The following is a 21970-nucleotide window of genomic DNA, read 5'->3' as shown; positions in this document are numbered from 1 at the left end:
TTTTGATTGGTATCTTACCATACTGGGATTAGAAGTGTTCACAAGTCCCCACGTGTCTTTTCCACCATATTAGCTCTTCCCTCATGGACCAAAAATCCAATATTGAGATTGTATCAATTGTTGAGTGTATCAATCCCAATTATTCATTCAAGGATTAAGTAAATTACCACTGGGTGAGTCCTAATACCCCAAGGATCCACAGTAAACAAGATCTTGGCCATAAATTAATTTATTTTCTAGATTCCATATGTCCCTACTGTAATAGAGGGTCAACAATGACACTTTAGGTCTCTAGGTATCAGTAGGAACTCAGACCTGGTGTCTAAATGTCCTCAAAAAAAAAACCAAAAGTTTCTATTTCTCCACATTCAACTACCTGAGCAAGTGACCATGATCCCTTAACAACTAGAGGAATCATTACAATATAAAACTGCCATGGTGTTGTAAGGATCTTCCTCCCAAGGACCTGCACCTCTGCAGTCAATTGTCTAGAGGTCTGAAAACTGACTGGGGTCTGGAAAATGAGAAAGTGAATGTGACATTTTTTTTAGCCAGTCACTATCAGTGTCCCTATTATGTGCCCTGGATTTAGTCTACTAGCACAAGTTGGGTGGTACCCTCACCGGATGCCCATCTGTGTTGCCTTCTGAGGATGCCATATTCCACCTACCATCTTCAACTCTCTATGGGTCAAGTCTTCTTGGCCGCACTCTGACTTTACTGGTTTTTGAAATAATTGTAATTCCCCCTTCTTTTTGGTGATTGAGAACCATAACTTGACTTTTAATATTTGAGGGTCCTACCATCTCCATTGTTATCAGTGAGTCAAATTTTATAACATCTGTTATCAGCTCCTGCCTACAGAAGATATCCACCACTCAACACAACAGTAATTGTGATGCTGCTCTCTTTCTTTTGAGCTTAAATTATGTGCCCTCATTCACAAAGACAAAAAGGAAGGTGCTGGGACATAATCATGCATGTAGTCTTCTGTTGAACCAAGTATAGCTGTTCAAGTGTGCCAACTTCCCTGAGCCATTTAATCCCTTTATCCACTACCTGCCGCAGCAATTCTGGCATTTAAACTTGGCTAAGCATAGAATGTTGGTTCTTCCATGTTTCCAGGAGACATCTTAGTAGCAAGTGTTCACTTAGTCAAGGGCCCTTAGCAGGATATTATACCCTTAATGTAAGATGAGTACTCCCAAGTCAACAAAGTTCTATATATATGGCTACATCTTGCAGCCCGTTAGAAGTAGGGTCTCTTGCCTTCCTTTACTGGCCCAGCATGTCTTCAGCTGCAATGTGTGAGACCAGCTTGGGTCACTGGCCTGGATTCCATGGGGAAAGGTGAGAGCAGATCCTGAGGGGCACCTGCTACCTTGTGGTGAAGAGACCTCTGCATTTTCTTCCAGCAAGGAATGGGGTGAGGGTTTCTAGCACTTTCTAGCACTTACCAGAGAGCATTGGTTGATTTTCACAGCTTCAGAAGTTTCAGGGAAATCTGGGAAGTCAAGCTCCTCAGAAGTGTCTGTCTACGTGTCTTCATTTCACATGTTAGAGTCCTAGAATTTCCCAATGAAGGCTCTAACCATGGAATAACATATCTACTCTGGGTGGACATTTAGCTTCACTTAATGTTCAGCCACTAAGCTTACTAAATGTCAACTTTGATCTTTGCCTTTCTCATGTTCCCTCAGCAAGACACGAGAACTTATTTGTATGTACCCAAAGAGACTCTTTGGCTTTCACATTTGGCTTTCAATTGTCTGCTACTTGTTCTCAGCTGCCTCCTATCTTTGTGTAGGGCATAAAGAGAACTTAACAATGGCCATTCAATACTGTTTTCCTTAGAGTCCCTGTTCTTTCCATACACCTCAAACTGTCTGATAGATCAAGCCTTCTATTCCATTTTCTTCTACCATACATCTTCAATTCACCACTGTTAACAACCTTATTCTGGAAATCATCTGTGATCACCTACCACCAGTGATGGGTTCCTTACTTCAACGTAGCTTTTAATGAACCTGCTGTAGAATTACATCTCATTTCTTGCCTTCTTTAACACTCATGGTACCAACCTTTGTAGGCTGGGTTCTCTGAAAACAATGCGGGGACAGAGTTCAGAGTGTGGAATGCTCACTAAGGATCAATACCATAAAAAGAAGGGCATACCTTGCAATTCAGCCTGGATTTGAGTTGAGTACTACTTTGTTAAGTCATTGGACACAGATTGTCAGGGAAAGTGTGACCTCAGTTCTCTGCAGCCAAAACCAACCCTGAAAGCTAAAAGTCACCTACTGAACACACTCCTCAACACACCCAGACAACAAGTCCATCCTTGAAGAGGAATCTGAATGGTACATGCCCATGACTACCACACACAAACTGTCAGTCACCACACCACACTTCTCCTTTTTTCATAGTAATAAAACCATAATTACTATCTGAGCACAGTGGTTTCTTAGACTAAACACTACATTTCCCAGCCTCTCTTGCAGGAGTCTTGAAGTTGTGATCAAGTTCTGAACAATGGAATATGGGCACAAGTTTCATGCAGTGCTTCCAGGTACTCAACCTTCCTTCATGGATGAGGGGTATTCACCCTTGGCCCTTTTCCTTTACCCCTTCCTCACTGATGACCAGAACGCATACATGACATCAGAATCTGCTGCAATCTTCTTGGTATATGCAGTGATCATGAGAACTAAAGTCAAACATGTGAGCAACAGGATAGAAGTGCCCAGTTCTCTGAGGACTTCATGAAGCAGAGCTGCATGGCATCCCTGGACTGCCTATCTCTGGGCTTTAAGACAGATAAGTGTCTCATGTTTGAGTTACTGCTATATTGAGTAACTATATTTTTTTTTGACAGGCAGAGTGGACAGTGAGAGAGAGACAGAGAGAAAGGTCTTCCTTTGCCGTTGGTTCACCCTCCAATGGCCGCCGCGGCCGGGCACTGCAGCCGGCGCACCGCGCTGATCCGATGGCAGGAGCCAGGTACTTCTCCTGGTCTCCCATGGGGTGCAGGGCCCAAGCACTTGGGCCATCCTCCACTGCACTCCCTGCCCACAGCAGAGAGCTGGCCTGGAAGAGGGGCAACCGGGACAGAATCCGGCACCCCAACCGGGACTAGAACCCGGTGTGCCGGCGCCGCTAGGCGGAGGATTAGCCTAGTGAGCCGCGGCGCCGGCCTAGTAACTATATTTTAATAGCAAATCTAACCCAACTGATACAGATAAATCCTAGTTAAGCATTTGCCAGGTCTAGGCTGTCAATAGGTAAGAGATATCCATTTTGGAAAAGATTCAGCTATGCTATAGAAAGGCGATATTGGATCTCTAGCTGGGGTGGTATCGCCTTGGACTCAGATTTTCATCACAGTATCCAGGTTGTCAGGACCTTGGACAGGGCCTTAATTCAACCCGTGATTGACTGCCCAGTGTTGTCTACCTGAGATGTAGATGTGGGTCCCTTTATGCCTGATCATTCCAGACGCAAGGTGACCTGAAAATACCAGGATGCCTAGCTCCCTATTGTCGCTCCCCCTCTTCGCGGAGGAACGACACAGGACCCTGCGCTGTTCTTTTGTCTGCTCGGCCCTTCCCGGGTTTGCTGCTGGTTCTTCCTGGGTTGGCTACGGACCCTTCCACCTCCGTGGAAGGGCGGTTCCCCCTGCCACTTTCCCCACTTCCGCGGGGGAGCGGCACACTGCCGGCCGGCTCTCTCAGGGGCTGCACAGATGTTCCTCAGGTGTTCCTGGTGCATGTTGTCTCTCTCCTCCTTTATAGTCCTCTTCCACCAATCCCAACTCTGCTACCTACACGCCGAGTACTCTGCTCTCCAATCAGGAGCAGGTCCTGCTGTTTATTGGTTGAACTGGAGGCAGCTGTGTAGAAGCTGTTTCCTCCTCTCCCAGCGCCATATTGTGGGAGAGCAGATGCATAGAATAAGTCTTAATTCCAGTAACAGTCTGGTCCCAGTTGCTCCCCACACCTATTCACCCCCCCTTTCCAGAATCTGCCTTTCCCTTACAGATGTAGCTCTGGACCTGCCTCTCTTAAATTGTTAAGATTTCCTCACCAGTGGTGGAAGTCCCAGGATGCCCTTTGGGGGCACACATGACATTAAGCAAAACATTTAGAGTTACTGCTTGCTCACCTGATTGTTTTTTACATAGCACAAATTTTTTAAGTTCTGATGCCTATGCAGCTTTGAGAGTCTGCACTACGGTGGCACTCGTAGTGAGTGACCTTAAACCGGGAGTCAGGTCCCAGGCCCAAACCTATCACGCCTTTTTCATATGGTCTTGAGAAAGCAATTTCTCCTTCCTGAGACTCAGTTTCCTCATCTGTTAAGTGAGTGCTCCTTTTAGCAGGCCATCTCCAACGTTCCCTTAACTGGGGAGGGAAGAGACAGTCCTACCCTATCAGTGAGTTGCTACTGCCCTCTAGTGGTGATAAGATGATTTGCTTTCCTCCAAGAAAGTAACCTGGCTGCCTGATGGCTTGCTTCCCGAGGAGGTCACGGAAACACAACCTCTAGGTTTCAACCGTGTAACAGATGAAATTTGTTGTCACATACAGTTAGGATGCCATAAGAAGGGCGAGCTAAGGGAATTGAAGACATCGGAACAAGTATCAGGCTAACTTCAATCAGATAATAAACAGACCTCACAACACTCATCACAAGCTTAATACCTTAAATATTAATGACAAAATAAGCCAGTGAGTGGGCTGACCCTGTTATTGGCAAGGCTTCAGAATTCTCTCTGCTACATCTTATAAGTGAAGATTTGGAATCATGACTCACACAGTTCCCAATTATCCTTCCTTTCCAGCAACACCTGAGTCATCCATCTTCTTCCTCCTCACCTCCTAGCACCTGACCTGATATCTAGGGGCACTCAGTGAAGTTCTACAGAGGGGGTAAATGAAAACACACAGTCACACAAGCCAAACAGCTCCTTTCTTAGGGCAAATATCACCAACTAATATTTAATAAGCACTTCAATTTGTGCTGGGCATGGTTCTAAGCACTGAACATGCAATCATTCATTTAGTCCTCATGACAATCCTGTGGAGTAGGTGCAGTTTATATTACCTGTTTACAGGTGAGTGAAATCGCTGAGGCTCATAGCAGGGTTGCACTCACTCCTTCAATGCCTGATCATGTGACCTGAGGGAATCAATGAAGTGGAAGTGGAAGTAGCCGTGGCTCAAGCCCTCATGACAGTGTTTAGGAGCTATGTGATCTTGGGGACACTACTTGACTTTTATGTACCTCCGTTTCTAGCTGTCTGATTCTGGGCAATGTAATCCCTCCCTGCTTCTATTTTCCCACCTGCAAACTAAATGGAACAAATGCTACCCCACTGAATTGGCTGGGATTCGGTGAGATGGTGTGTGCATAGCAACTAGCAAGTGTGGGCAGTCAATAAATATTGTATCTTTAGAAAATGTCAGAATTATAAGGAAAGCTATGCCCTTAATTAGAAATACTTATGAAGTCATTTAAGGATTTTTTTAAAAAAGGATTTCCATGGCACCAGTGGAGAATATGTGAAACATGCATTGCAGAGCATGGACTTATGCTACCTAGCATTGTTGGTCCACAGAGGGCCTTGCATGGAGTTGAGTCACACTCTGTATTTTCAAAGAAAGGTGATTAAGGACCTCACACTGGAATCCACTGCTCACAAAGGCTATTTGTATTGACCTCCTTGCCTCAGCCTGTCCCAGTCCTGTCTGTTAGGAGCATTTGGGGAGTGAAGCAGTAGATGGAAAAATCTCTGTTGCCATCTCTCTGGCTTCCTGCATTTCAAATAAACAAATATTGCTTAATTAACTACTCACCAGGGATTTTACATTACACCGATTTAATTTTTCCTGAAATTGGAATCTTTACTTTCCATATATGAAAATCAAGATTTCAAAAGGTGGCTGGCGCCGCGGCTCACTAGGCTAGTCCTCCGCCTTGCGGTGCCAGCACACCGGGTTCTAGGGCACCGGATTCTGTCCCGGTTGCCCCTCTTCCAGGCCAGCTCTCTGCTGTGGCCAGGGTGTGCAGAGGAGGATGGCCCAAGTGCTTGGGCCCTGCACCCCATGGGACACCAGGAGAAGTACCTGGCTCCTGCCTTCGGATCAGCGCGGTGCGCCGGCCGCGGCGGCCATTGGAGGGTGAACCAACGGCAAAGGAAGACCTTTCTCTCTGTCTCTCTCTCTCACTGTCCACTCTGCCTGTCAAAAAAAAAAAAAAAAGATTTCAAAAGGTAAACTTGTCCCAAAATCAAATAGCTGGTGAGTGCTAAAGTAATTATAAAACTTATGTTCTTAACCACAGTATCTGAAATTAGGCTGGTGCTGGAAAGCTAGAAAGTCTTCATGTTTATGGGCCCAGGAAAGACCCTGTCTTACACCAGCCAGACACCAGAAGACACTGAAAGCCTCAGAGGAGACTTAGAATCAAAGACAACATTTTCAATGGGTAAGTTTGTAAAATGATCAAGTAAGAGCTTGGGGAAAGGTATCCTCGCTGGTTTCATGAATGAGGGCTCTGCAATGGGCAGAATTAATAATTGTAGTAGCAGTAGCAGCTAATACTGAGGACCTATACTATAACAGGCATTCTTCTAAGAACTTTACATGGGCTAACTACTTAATCCTGAGAGAATGGTGCTATTATTATCTCCATTTTATAAGTGAAGAAACTAAGATACAGATGACTTTTAAAACTTACCCAAATCATACCTCTGTGCTATGGTTTAAACCAAGGTGACAGGATCCTGAGCCTACAAACAAAGCCAGTACAGAGCAGGAAGACCTGTCCATGGTACTGGGGCATGGAGCAGCAATTTGGAGGACCTATCCTAGGGTGTAGCTGGTCACACTTCTTGTGTAGTAGAATTGTGCCCTTTGTAGTGGTTTCCTATTGTTGATGTCACAAACTACTACAAGTTGCGGGCTTAAAACAACACTCATTTATCACCCCCTGGTTTCTATAAGTCAGAAGTTCAGCTGTGGGGCTAAATTCTCTGCACAGGATCTTACCAGTCGAAAATCAAGGCATCACTCAGTGGGGTTTAGGTTCTAACCTGGAACTCAGGGTTCTCTTCCAACTCATTGGTGTTACAAGCGAGTCCCCAGTGGCTTGAGGACTGAAGTCCCCACTCCTTGTCACAGGGCTCCCTTCCCCTTCTAGTCAGCAATAGTAAATCAAATTCTCTGCATGCTTTGAATCTCTCTCTCTGACTATTCCTGCCATGACCAACTCTCATTTCTGCCTTTCTCTTAAGCCACCATCTAGAGAAAGTTCTCTGCTTCCAAGGATTTGTGTGGTGAGATTAGCGCCCCCTGGATACCAGGATAGGCTTCACATTTTAAGGTCAATAATTTTAATCTTTTTTTTTTTTTTATTAACAGATAGAGTTAGTGAGAGAGACAGAGAAAGGTCCTCCCTCGTTGGTTCACCCCCCAAATGGCCGCTACAACCAGAGCTATGCCGATCCAAAGCCAGGAGCCAGGTGCTTCCTCCCTGTCTCCCACGTGGGTGCAGGGGCCCAAGCACTTGGGCCACCCTCCACTGCCTTCCTGGGCCACAGAAGAGAGCTAGACTGGAAGAGGAGCAACCGGGGCTAGAACCCGGTGCCCATATGGGATGCCAGCGCCGCAGGCAGAGGATTAACCAAGTGTGCCTCAGTGCCAGCCCCTTAATCTTAATCTTAATTTTAATCTTAACCTTAATCAGGGTCAGCATTGTGACACAGTGGGATAAACTACTGCCTGTGATGCCAGCATCACATATGGGTGTCATTCAGTCCCAGCTGCTTCACTTCCAATCCAACTCCCTGCTAATGCATTTGGAAAAGCAGCAGAAAGTGAGCCAAGTACATGGGCCCCTGCCACCCATGTAGGACATTCAGCTGGAATCCCAAGCTCCTGGCTTTGTCCTGGCCCAGCCTCAACTTTTGCAGCCATGAGGACTTAACCAGTAGATGGAAGCTCTGTGTGTGTGTGTGTGTGTGTGTGTGTGTGTGATTCTGCCTTTCAAGCAAATAATATAATATTTAAAAATAATCTTTATCATAGTTGTATAACACAAGGGACAAAAGTGACAGCCTTCTTCCTGTATGTGGATGGCCGTGACTCTAGGCAGCCCAGGGAACTGAGGTGGAGCTTTATTTGCTTAACAGCCATTCATTGCCTCCACTTCAGTCCCCACAAGGGCACGGACCGTCTGTCCTGTGCACCACTGTATCCTGGCACCAACACAATGCCAAGCTTATAGGAGAGTTCTCAGTAAAACCTGATGACTGAGTAACTGACTGACCCTAACGGTCACCAATAGTCTAATCACCAGTAATCATCATTTGCATTTGGCAACTGAAGGAAAACAGTGTACCCCCATCTGTCAGCATTTACATCTTCTCCCTTTCCCAAATCAGAATAAACAGAGTTGTTCCTTTTTTAAAAAAATTTCATTCAAGCATTGGCAAGCAAATATGAGTAGCTGGAAGAGCCTGAATCACACCTTGTGAATATTTCTCCATGAGTTAGTTCACCAATTTTTTTTTAAGTGGCTTTGCTGTCTACATCTTCTGCAGATGGGAAAAAACAAACCCAGAATAAGATTAGGGAATGAACTCTAATAGATCAAGAGTCATAATATATGCAAACAGATTATGCTTACCAATTAAATTATAGACACTATAAGAATTTTTTTAAAACTAACAGAAAATACACTATAAGGAAGATGGAAAATAAAAGAATTTTAAAATGTAACATGGAAATATTATCAGAAAGAAAACTAAGCAAGTAGTATTATTGCATCAAGAAAGTTTTTTTATATATATTTTTTTTTTGACAGGCAGAGTGGACAGTGAGAGAGAGAGACAGAGAGAAAGGTCTTCCTTTGCCGTTGGTTCACCCTCCAATGGCTGCTCGGCTGGTGCACTGCGGCCGGCGCACCGCGCTGATCCGAAAGCAGGAGCCAGGTGCTTCTCCTGGTCTCCCATGGGGTGCAGGGCCCAAGCACTTGGGCCATCCTCCACTGCACTCCCGGGCCACAGCAGAGAGCTGGCCTGGAAGAGGGACAACCAGGACAGAATCCAGCACCCCGACCAGGACTAGAACCCGGTGTGCCAGCGCTGCAGGCGGAGGATTAGCCTATTGAGCCACGGCGCCGGCCAAGAAAGTTTTTTTAAGATTAATAAAAATAAAGAGGAATGCTACACAATAATAAGAAAAGGAATATTCAAAAAACTGGATTAGCTGGATGATAGATGATGGATAGAGAGATGAGATAGATGGATGGATAGATAGATAGATAATACATGAGATAAATAAATAATAAAGACTGAAAATAAGCACCTAGCAAATTGGAGGCAGACTGTATTTTCCAAAACTGCCCACAAAAACATCTCCCATTTTATACTCTTTTCTGCAACGTGTCCCTACTCGTCATTAAGAGCTACAATCTCATTTCCCTCCCCTTGATCTGAATGGACTTGAGTCTCCGGCTGGAATCAGTAAGCTGCAAGAGCAATGATGCTACCACGCTTCTGAGGGCCACGGTCAGAAGCCGCCCTGCAGGGTCTGCCTCGGGCTCCGGGAACGTTTCCTGTGCAGACAGATCCCCTGGGACATGCATCTCATCTGCTGCATGGAGAAGGCCAGGCCTGTGGCGGGGTCACGTCGAGGGCCCTGGAGTCAGCCTCAACCTTTGAGTCTCCCAGCTCAGGTCCCAAGCAAGCAAGTGAAGGAGCTGCTGGGCAATCTCAGCACCCTTGTCTGGCTATCTGCATCCTGCCCGCTGAAGCCCACATGGAGGACAGAGACACAGGCCCCCCTGCTGTTCTCTGCTCACATCCCTGACGCAGGATCCGGGCACAGTAAAATGGTTGTGTAATGCCATGAAGACATGCTCCATAAATAACCAGAATAGGCTCAAAACTACTCAAACTCTAACGAAACACACTTGGCACAGAGTAACAAGCTATAGAATTACAAACAAAACCAAAGAATCTATCATCATAGCAGCAAGTGTTGACACAACTCTGCTTAAAAACAATAGATCAAACAAATTAAAAAGATAAGAATAAAGAGCAACATAATTAGCAAGGCAGTCTGATAGATAGATGCAAGAATTCTGAACCTGCAAAATAAATAACATAGACTCTTTTTTCCCCAGAAACCATTTATTTAAGGAATACAAACTTCATACATTTCATAATTACAACTTTAGGAACATAGAGGTTCTTACCATATCTGCCCTCCCACATGCTCTCCCACCCCTCTTACTCCTCCCTCAATTCCCATTCTTATTTTTTACTAAGATCTATTTTAATTAACTTTATACACAGATGATTAACTCTAGTGTTTTTGTTTTTTGTTTTTTGTTTTTGACAGGCAGAGTTAGACAGTGAAAGAGAGAGAGATAGAGAGAAAGGTCCTCCTTCCATTGGTTCACCCCCCAAATGGCCACTACGGCTGGCACTGTGCCAATCCGAAGCCAGGAGCCAGGTGCTTCCTCCTGGTCTCCCATGTGAGTGCAGGGCCCAAGCACTTGGGCCATCCCCCACTGCCTTCCTGGGCCACAGCAGAGAGCTGGCCTGGAAGAGGGGCAACCGGGACAGGATCCGGCGCCCCAACCAGGACTAGGACCTGGGGTGCCGGTGCCGCAGGCGGAGGATTAGCCTAGTGAGCCGCAGCGCCAGCCTAACTCGTTTAAATATAGAGTTCAACAAATAGTATGAAAAAAAACCTGTTCCTCAACAATTGAGACAAAGTCTGTTCAAAGTCATTGCTTCTCAAAGTGTCAATTTCACTTCTACAGATTTCCTTTTAGGTGCTTTGTTAGTTATCACAGATTAAGGAGAACATACGGGATTTGTCCTTTTGTGACTGGCTTATTTCACTAAGTATGATGTTTTCCAGCTTCATCCATTTTGTTGCAAACGACCAGATTCCATTTTTTTTCTTTTTACCGTTGTGTAGTATTCCACGGTGTACATATCCTGTGATTTCTTTATCCAGTCTTCAGTTGTTGGGCATTTGGATTGATTCCATGTCTTAGTTGTAGTAAATTGAGCTGCAATAAACATGGGCACAGACAACTCTTTCATATGCTGATTTCATTTCCTTTGGGAAAATTCCCAGGAGTGGGATGGCTGGGTCATATGGTAGGTCTATATTCAGATTTCTGAGGTATCTCCATACTGTCTTCCACAGTGGCTTTACCAGTTTACATTCCCACCAACAGTGGATTAGGATGCATTTTTCCCCACATCCTCACCAGCATTTGTTGCTTATTGATTTCTGTATGAAAGCCATTCTAATGGGGGTGAGGTGAAACCTCATAACAACATAAATTCTTTACAAATTCAGATGCAGCATTTCTTGACTTTTTGAAATTGATCTTGACCTTGAATTAAGCCACAAATGAAGTCTCAAATAATCTCAAATAATAAAATTCATCCGATAAAGATAACATTTGTTGATATAACACAATTAAATCAGAAATGGTTAAGTTGGTAATATATAAAATATATAATATTGAATTGTATAAAGTATGTGCATATGTGTGTATAGATATATAAAATAAACAAGTTGCATTATTAATTATTCACTATCCATAGAGGAAATCACAATGGAAACTGAAAAATGTTTAGAATTGAACAACAATGAAAGTGCTACCTGGAAAATGTGCAGGATGAAGCTAAAGAGCTACTTAAAGTTTAATGTAAAGCTTCAGGGGGGCAGGCATCTGGAGCAGTGGTTAAAACATCACTTGGGATGTCCGCATCGCGTGTCAGAGTGCCTGGGGGCAAGGACTGGCTCCACTTCCAATTCCAGCTTCCAGCTACTGCACACCCTGGGATACAGCAGGTGATGGCTCCATCATTTGGATCCCTGCCACCCGCGTGTTCTGTTCTGACTTTGGCCTGCCACAGCCCTGACAGTTATGGGCATTGGAGAGTGAACCAGCAGACGGAAGATCTCTCTCTCTCAAATAAAATGAAAATAATAAATAAATATTTTTAAGAAGTTTAGATGCATTCTTTTCAATTACAAGAAATCCCGAGCATATGCAGAAGTAGAGACGAGAGTATAATGAACCTCCATACAACCATTATCCAGCTTCAAACACCGTCAACCTTAGATCATCTTGGATTATTGTGGAGCAAGATGTACCATACATTTCATCCATAAACTACTTCTGTATGTCTCTCTTAAAGGCACACATCTCTTATTTAACCAAATAGCAACTCTATCACCACAACTAAAATGGTTAATAATAATTTCTTAATAATTTTTAGACACTTTGTTTGGATCAGGATTCCTAGAAAAGTCTCTTAACTGTGTTTTGTCCTGTGTCTTTTTTTTTTATTTGACAAGTAGAGTTATAGACAGTGAGAGAGAGAGACAGAGAGAAAGGTCTTCCTTCCGTTGGTTCACTCCCCAAATGGCCACTAAGGCCGGTGCTGCGCCGATCCAAAGCCAGGAGCCGGGTGCTTCCTCCCTGTCTCCCAAGCAGGTGCAAGGGCCCAAGCACTTGGGCCATCCTCCACCGCCCTCCTGGGCCACAGCAGAGAGCTGGACTGGAAGAGGAGCAGCTGGGAATAGAACTGGTGCCCATATGGGATGCCGGCGCTGCAAGCTGAGGATCAACCTAGTGTGCCACAGCGCCGGCCCCGTCCTTGTGTCTTTTAGGCATCTTCTACTCTTGAAGTTCCACTCCATTTTTTTTTTTAAATTTTATTTTCTCTGTTAATTAGTTGCTTCACAAGCCTGATGTTCCTGCAGAATTTTCCACAGTCCGGATTTTATGGAGTTCATTCCATAGGGACATTTAACATGTTCCTTGGCTCCCTGTCTTCCCCATAAGTGTTGGTTAGGTACTGGGATATGGTTCGATCGAGGTTTGAACTTCTGGCAAAAATGCTTCATGAGCACAGGTGCACTGGGGAGTTCTTTCACAGCACCTTGCACCATCACCTCCCTCCACATGTTTGCCAAGTGATCTCGGCGCGTCATTCTCTACTGACTGACTGAAATTATTCTAAAAACGGCTTTCTCCCCACTCCTGTCTAGTTACCCTGAGGTGTAGTTTATATAGAAAAATAAGGATAAATACTGACACTTCCCTTTTAAAATGGCTTTCAGAATAATGAGTGAATGTCCTAACATCAAAGATTACCAGGAGGGATATTTTTAGTATCATTATGAGCTCAAGGTTTTAATATACATGATGTATTTCAATTCCCTGCAGATATTATTCTTTTTGATGGTCATATTGTCCCATCTTTGGCCAGGGAGAATGAACCCCTTTAATTAGGCGTCAGGGTCCTATTGTTATGACCCCGGTCGTCTTTGATAGCTTCTTTGTTATCTGTTGTGACAGATGTTCCAGCCCCATTTTGCATTTTTTTCTGCCCCAGATCTGGACTCGGCCATTCTTCAGGAAGCCCTACTTCCATTCAGTGAGAATGATAGTTACAGAGATGCACCTTTTATGGATATATTGGAAATGAATTAGCTATGCAATCATTTCAGGAAGCTAGAAACAAATTTTCTTTCACAAAAGAAGTGAAATAAAACAGTAAAGTTAGTGGAAGAAATTAAGAAGGAAAAGATGATTCCTTACAAAGACTAATAGCAGTATTTTAATAACAGTAAAACACAAAAGCCTTTAACCAGACTGAGCAAGACTGAAAAAGCAGAACTAAACAATGTTATGGGGGGGGGGGGGGCAAAGTTATAACAGTAAAGATTGAGATCATGATTTGTTATTATAAATAATTTTATCTCAATACACTGGTAAGCAGATAAGTTAGAAAATTTCTCAGGAAAAATCCAACAAAAAGATTGAAGAATAAAAAGCCTGAATATACCACAAACCATGAAAGAAGTTATGTTGGAAATCAAAAGACTCTTCTCCACTCCCAAAGATCTGGAGCCACATAAGTTTTGTCAAAACAACAGAGAATACAGAGGGTAGGACTTTTGCTGGTCGGTTACCACACCCCAGTGACCAGAAGGGGGCCTGGCCCACAGCTAGCACCCAATAATATGAATGAATAAACAACCTCAATCACACTCAAAGACTAGCACAAGATGGAAGTCAACTCAGGGAGATGAATGAGGACGCTCTAAGTATTAAAATGAGATGCGGAAGGGAAGGAATTAAAGGCCAATCTCATTTAGAAAGCCAGATGGGAAAGAGTTAGGTAAAACACCATCAGATTGAATTCAACAGTGCCACACACCATGATGAGGGAGGAAGAAACCCAGAATGCAAATATTCTATTGATGTAATGTTTAATGCACCACAACAGTAGGTTGAATGAGAAAGACCATGTGAGCATCTCAGTAAATACAGAAAAAGAGCTAAGGAAGTCCACTTTTTTTAGGATTAAAAATAACTTCTAGATTACTAGAAAGCAAAAATAAATTGTCTAATTTGAGACAAAGTGTTTATCAAAGCTTAAAACAAATAATATACTTAATAATGAAACATTAAAGGTTGTCCCTTTAAAAATGAAAATGGGGTGGGCATTTAGGTACAGCAGGCTAAGCCGCTGCTTACAATGTTGGCATTTCATATGGGAGCAGTTTTAAGTACCAGCTGCTCCACTTCCGATCCAGCTCTCTGCTAATGTGCCTAGAAAAACAGTGGAAGATGGCCCAAGTGCTTGATCCCCCGTCACCCGCATGGGAGACCCGGATGAAGCTCCAGGCTCCTGGATTCCGCCTGGCCCAGCCCAGTTCATTGCAGCCATTTGGGCAGTGAACCACCAGATGAAAGATTCTCTCTCTCTCTCTCTCTCTCTCTCTCTCTCTCCCCCCACAACTTTTCAAATAAAATAATTTTTTTAAAAAGTGACAACAAAGCAGGGCAGGGGTTTGGCACAGCCATTAAGACCCTACTTGGGACACACACACATCCCATATTACAGCTCTGGGTCCCAACTCCAGCTTCCAGCTTAATGTGCCTCCTGCAAGGCAACAGGTGATGGCTCAAGTACTTGAATCCCTGCCACCCATAGGATGCCTGGATTAAGTCCTGGCTCCTGGCCCAGCCTTAGTTGTTGAGGGCATTCAGGGGATGAATCAGTGGATAGGGTCTCTCTCTTTCTCTCCCTCTCTCTCTCTTTCTCCTCCTCTCCCTCTTTCTCCCTCCCTCTCTCTTTTTCTGCTTCATAAACAAACACATATTTTAAAAAATAAGAACAAAGCAAAATCAACCCATTATCTTTTCGATTCAGCATTGTGTTGAAGACAAACAGCTTGATAAAAGAATTGAAAAAGCAAAATAAAAATATCTTTATTTGGAAATAGGAGAAATCAACAAACTTACATGAGACCAACTTTATATACAAAATGCAGTTGGAATTCTATACAGTGGAAATAGTCAATGAGTGGTGATACTAGAAAAAGGTCTCATTCACCCCAAAATATAAAAATCTGTAAGGAGTCAGGGTAAATAGATGTAGTTCATATAGCAGACCTACAGTGTAGATGCTTTAAAGCTGTTCTTATGGGAAAAAAAGTTATAAAATGTTGTTGAAGTACGTGAAAGAAGATACTGAAAAGCAGAAAGATGCTGTATGCCTAGAGAGACAGGCAGACTTAATCTCATAAAGATGTCGAGTCTTCCCAGAGTAACCTATACATTGACTGTAATTCCAATCAATACCCAGTCAATATCCCAGCAGGGCCTTATTCATGGAGTGTGACAAGGTCATCCTTAAATTCAGGGCCAAGGACTGTTTTGAAGAAGAGGAAAATGTGGGGGGGGGGGGGACGGCAAGGGTCAGGACAGGGGAGAGTGGCCCTTGTCGACCAGGCACCAGACTCTGTAAGGCCATGGTAGCACTGGTGTGTTAGATACAGGCATCAGAACAGACAAGTAGATCCAACCCTGCACTTATTAGCTATGTAACGAGAGGCAAAACTCTTATCTTCTCTGAACAACATCTCTCATCTCATCTGGAAGTCTAGCCCTAAAACTCTACATCACAGATCTCCTCCATAGCTACATAAAATCATTGACGTTCAGTGCTCAATTCCAAGAGAAACAGTAGGGATGTAAGCAAGATCTGAAATCCAGACATATTAATTAAGCCCTAACTGTGTGATTAACTCAGAATAACCAGTTCAAAAACAGGGTCAGGCTTGCCTACTATTAGGACAGTATCTGACACCCCACATTGCTTCCCTGAGCCCAAGAATTGCTTTTCACAATCTGGTCCTCACTGAAGTTGGTGAGCAGGGCTCTGTGAAGCACCCTAGAGGGAAACTGCCAGTCCCCAGAGGCTCCCAGCCCTTTTCTGCACCACCACACATGACACTTGATGTCCCATGAGGGTCACACTCCCAAGAACATGCATTACAGGAGCAAAATAAAAAGGGCCATGGTTTAGCCATAATTTCTAGCAATTCCTTTCCTCAAGAAACACAAGAAAGATAAGACAGGTTTTAAGGAGAAAGCCCTGCAACCACCACAGATTTTTTTAAGGTTTATTTATTTATTTGAAAGTCAGAGTTACATAGAGAGAGAAGGAGAGGCAGAGAGAGAGAGAGAGAGAGGTCTTCCATCCGCTGGTTCACTTCCCAATTGGCTGCAACGGCCGGAGTTGAATCAATCCAAAGCCAGGAGCCAGGAGCTTCCTCCGGGTTTCCCACATAGGTGCAGGGACCCAAAGACTTCGGCCATCTTCTACTGCTTTCCCAGGCCATAGTAGAGAGCTGGATCGGAAATGGAGCAGCCAGGTCTCGAACCAACACCCATATGGGATACTAAAACTGCAGGTGGCAGCTTTACCCGCTATGCCACAGCACCAGCCCCCACAGATGTTTTTTAATAACTATTTTAAGTCAGCTTCAGAAAAAGATGGTACAGGCATTTGCATTAGAAAAGGTGGCACTAGGAGGTTTGTTTCTCTAAAAAGGCAAAAATAAATAAGCTTTAGTATATTCAACAATAATTTTACAGGTCTTCCTGTTGGATCATGACCTACATATCTTCCTCCCAAAGGATTTGCTCCCAGAACCAGCTCACCCACTTTGTCTCCTGCTCGCTGGGACAGGCTACTTCCCCTCCACTCCCCTTCTCTTCTTTCAGTCATAATGTGTAGGTGCTAAAGGCTCTGGGCTCCGACGGATGAACAAAATCATCCCATCAGTCAGCAACCTGCAGCCAGTGCACTGCACCCAAAGCCTCCGCTCCCCCTAGTCCCACAGACGTGGTGTTGTTTCTACTGTCCCAGGAAGAAGGAGCCAGGAGCTGACCCTCAGCACATCTCAAAGCCCACTGTGGAGAGAGAATAAGGGCTCCTAGGGGCAGGGTAGGCTGCTAGCTGAGGGCAGGAGAAGTGAGGTTTTGCAGCTACTGCATCTTTAGAAACAAGAGGGAAGTGGACCCTCTTCCACTAGTGTGGTTCTGTAAGCTACTGTACCACTGCCGAGCCCCAGGGGGACCCACCAAGCACAAAGGGATCTAAACAAATCCAAACTCTGCCCTGGCTGGAGATGAGAATGACAAACATGAACATAAATCAGTGCAGTAATTTGCAGAAAGATGATGCTAGGAACTTCAACTCTTCACGTGGCTGCCAGCCCTACAGAGGACAGCGCGGTAAGAACCAAGACAGCCACTCCAGACTGGCATAGCTGGGGAATCTCCAGCCCTTCTTCTAGGTCCCACACCAAGCGTCGATCCCATTCCAGGTGTGACATGTGAGAGGGAAGACGAGCGCAAACTTAGCTGTGTGGATCCACGCTGGCCCCAGACACCGGGACTTCACAAGTTCCAGACAGGACCCAAAGTTCCCAGGTGTGACAGGGCCAAGAAGCCAAAGAGGGGGAGCCCTGCACCCAAGGCAATACTGGTGCAACAATGGCAAATGGACATTGCCATGAGGAGAGACCAAAGGCGGAGAGTGACGTGGCAAGACATAGGACAGCTTGAACCTGCGTTCTTATTCCAGAAATGTTCCATCCCGTCTTTGGTCATGGTTTCCACAGCAACCACCTTTCTGACTCAGAGCTGAGAACCGTGGTAGGCTCAGAGGCAGCGACGGCCAACATGTCTCAGCAAGCATGCGGCCATCTTGGGTTTCAGCCTGCAAGGCTGCTCTAGTTTTTAAAGGAGTTGAATTGTTGAGAACGTCATGGCGTTCCATCAGTGCCGTGTTACTGTCGCAAGGGCACAGCTGAGAGTGCTGCTCTAAATACTGAGCTTCTGGTGAACACTTTCAGAGACACTGCCTTCAATGACAGCACAAATTGCACGGGCCTCCTCCGGAAGGGCCTGGAACCACCCCTCTGCCCCACACCCAAGGTGGTGGTGGTCACTTCCAGCAGGCCCTGCGCACTTATCGCTTGTGCAAATTTAGTAGAACTAATTCTGAAGGCTGGAAATCAAAATCCTATCTGGGTTGAGTTGAGGGTTTCCTGGTAAAGGAGGCAATGGGAATCTTTTGGTTCAGTGGCACTTTTAAAAGGAAGTTTAATTGAAGTCTGAAATGTTGCATAAATGGAAGATATAAGTTTTAATTGAAAAATAATTATAACCACTTAATCATTTTTAAATGAGGGCTGTAATTGCAGTCAGCACACAATAGCCACATACAGACACTGAGATTTCCGCAATAAAGCAGGGATGGTACAGCTTGATTTGCTAATAGCACTTCTACTTCTCCTCCCTTTTGTCTCAAAGATTAATTCAGGCAAGGGCTATTAGTGCTGTTAATTGGTTCTGCAATTTAGACCTTGTGCCTGTGAATGAATGACTGATGCTGTCGCTCAGCCAATGAATGGGAGCACTTCGTCAACGCTCCCCATGTCCAGCAGGGCATCTTCCCAGCCTCCCAGGCTCCCTCCCCCTGGCCTCTGGGGACAAAAGGCCCAGTCCTGCTAAGTTACAGCCTCAGCAGGACACGCCATAGGTCAGCACGATGTCTTTGAGATGAAGCAGACTTTTTGAATCGAATGGCCATTCCACTAGCGTGGTCCGTCCTCACCAGAAGTGAGTCGTTTTGTTTGCTTTGATTTGTTTACACCTTCCTCCCACTCTGCTATGAGGCTGCGAAGGACTGGGAGGCCCAGTTGCTATGAAGCTTGGCAGAAAGAAGCACCAACCGTAACACTGGATGGAAGATACATACACCCAGGGCCCCCTGGAGAAAATCTCTTAATTGCCGCAGTGCCTCCTGGGCCTGGGCCCCACAGCCCAGGCAAGCTTCAGAGACTCAGGGCCCTGTGGGGACCATAGCAATCGTGCCTCCGTGAGGACTTCAGAGACAACCGCATGCTGAAATACCACTAAGAGGCATCCTGATTGCAGGCATCCACTCACCAAGGTCATTGCCAAAGCCACACTGCATTGCACCCTCCAGGAAAATGTCCACTGCTCCAACGCAGAGCCCGCCTCCAGGATGGCACAGCCCTTGCTCTTGGCCACACAGACGCAGACCACTGCTTTCTGGATCTGATATTTAGCGTCAGTGACCCACCGGCCATGTTAGCTCCCTGGAGCAAACTCCATCCTGAAGTAGTAGAAGAAGATGAGGGTGTGAAATACCCCCAAAGAAGGGGCGGTTGACAAGGATGGCAAGGGCCTCCATGACCGCTTCACAGCCCTGGCCGGCAGGCTGACCCAGCGTACGCGGCCCAAGCTGCACACACTCTCTGGGAGTAAGTTCTTGAGTCATTGTGTTGGCCTTGGGCAGAGTTTAACAGCCACGTCTCCAGCTCCTGCAGTATCACATGGTCCTGTGCCTAATAAGTACATTTGAAATGAACAATATAACATGGTTATTATAAAGACAAAGAGCACGCATTACCTCAGTTCTGTCATTCTGTCAGAACACTGGATTTTTTTTCTTTTTCCCTTAATATTTAATTATTTATTTGAAAGACAGAGAAGACAGAGAAGGAGAAACAGAGAGAAAGAGAGCGTTTCTATCCACTGATTTCACTCCCCAAATGGCCCCAGTGGCTTGGGCTGGGCCAGACCAATACCAGGAGCCTGGAACTCCATCCAGGTCTCCCATGTGGGCGGCTGGGGCCCAAGCACTCTGGCCATCTTCCACTGCTTTCCCAGGCTGTTAGCAGGGAGCTGCATTGGAAGTGGAGCAGCAGGGACTCGAACTGGTGCTCATATGGGATGTTTGCATCACAGGCTGCAGCTCAACCCACTCTGCCACAATGCTGGCACCCAGTCAAGAGCTTTTCTTGTCTATAAAATGTAAAACAGAGTGCAAACTACACTGCAATTTTTCCCTTACTTAAAAATCCTACTGTAAATAAAAAACTATATTTTTCTGCATCTGCTATATGTTAATTTTGTTTACTTGCTGGCATGATTATAAACAGTCATTTGATGAAAGAAAAAAATTTCATTGTCCTCATTTCTTCTTTGCCATTATTATTGTTTTTTTTTTTTTTTCATTTCAAGACTGTCCCTGAGGATAGGCGCTTATTCAGAGGGAAGGAATGTTGACAAACGGTACCACCTCGGGACAAATACAGCAGGTGCACCATTGTTAGGGTGGACATGCTGATGTCTAAAGTGTGGCTGGTTCTTGGTTCCTCCATCCTGTGGTCCTTCTGTCATCTAAGAATGAGGGGAAATCGACAGAGCCGGCTGGCACTGCCGTCCACCAGCAGGCACAGCGGGGTCTGGGTGGAGCCTGAGTAAGTAGGCTGGTCTGGAGCTTGCACCGTCTGGAGTCAGTTCCTCCGTTAAGCCTTGCAGAACACACCAGCAGGAAGGAAAAACAGTGAGCTTTACTCTCCTGGTTACACTGCACCCCTACAGTGAACTGAAACATGAAGGAAAGAGCAAAGCAGAACCATCGATAGCAGCTGTGGGCCTGGCTAAGGACGTGTCTGGGCACAGCCAGAGCTGCCGACACACAGTGAGGCCCCCCAGGAACCCGCTCGCTAGGCAGCACATGGGCCAGAAATGGCCACTCCGTCACCAAGCCACGTGAAGACGTTCACAAGCTCCCTAGTGAGGAGAAAGGGGAAATTGGTCCCAGAATCCATCTATATGTGTTTCATCAGATGTGTACATCGATATTTAGGTTCACTGTACAGTAAAATAATACGTTCAGTCTCATTAACAAGCTTCTTCGCAGTCTTCATAAACATCCCCAAAGGTGGCTTCAGGTAGACCTGCCCTGACGATCTGGAAGATTCAGTGCGTGCCTGTAAGAAGCCAACCAGGTATCCACCCCCAACCAGACGCCACGTTAACAAATTTGCTCTTTCCTCCGTTCTTTCTTTCTTTCTCATTTCTTTCTTTCCTTCTCTCATTTCTTTCTCTTTTCTTTCTTTCAGATAAGCAAGAGATAGAGTTTTTTTTTTAAGAAAAAAATTTATTTACTTGAAAGGCAGAGTTGCAGATAGAGGAGAGAGACCTTCCATCCACTGGTTCACTCCCCAAATGGCTGCAATGGCTGGAGTCGGGCCAGGCCAAAGCCAGGTATCAGAACTCTGGGTGTCCCTCATGGGTACAGGGGCCCAGAGATTTGGGTCATCTTCTGCTTCTTTCCCAGGCCATAGCAGAGAGCTAGATCAGAAGTGGATCAACCAGGACTCAGACTGGTCCTTATATGGGATGCCAACATCTCAGCTGGCAACTTAACCTACTGCACCACAGTGCAGGCTGAGGGAGAGAAGGAAAGAGGGAGAGAGAGAAAGAGAGAGAGAGAGAGAGAGAGAGAGAGTCGCTGTTAAATATAAGAGTGGGAATAAGAGAGGGAAGAGATGTGCAATTTGGAACATGCTCAAGCTGACTTGCCTCAAACGGTGGAGTTAGAAACATACCAGGGGATTCGAATTCAATCCCATCAAGGTGGCATGTACCAATGCCATCTCACTAGTCCCAGTGATCAATTTCTGTTCACAATTGATCATAATGATAGGACTAAGAACCAAAGGGATCACATAAACAAGAATAG

At 45.1% G+C, this 21970-nt stretch overlaps 1 protein-coding gene and 1 pseudogene across 1 annotated transcript in view; one reads left to right on the top strand and one right to left on the bottom strand.

The window, feature by feature from the left end:
• The window catches only part of ARMC8 (armadillo repeat containing 8), an 862269-nt gene that overhangs the window by 523889 nt on the left and 316410 nt on the right, over positions 1-21970 (top strand). The window lies entirely within an intron of this gene.
• LOC100350833 (succinate dehydrogenase cytochrome b560 subunit, mitochondrial pseudogene) lies at positions 17604-18111 on the bottom strand (annotated as a pseudogene).

The sequence above is a fragment of the Oryctolagus cuniculus genome, chromosome 4, assembly GCF_051225735.1.
Source record: "Oryctolagus cuniculus isolate XC-2025 breed Fujian yellow rabbit chromosome 4, ASM5122573v1, whole genome shotgun sequence".
Classification (NCBI taxonomy): domain Eukaryota; kingdom Metazoa; phylum Chordata; class Mammalia; order Lagomorpha; family Leporidae; genus Oryctolagus; species Oryctolagus cuniculus.
Note: the sequence above shows the minus strand (reverse complement) of the source record. Positions and strands in the feature narration are given on the sequence as shown.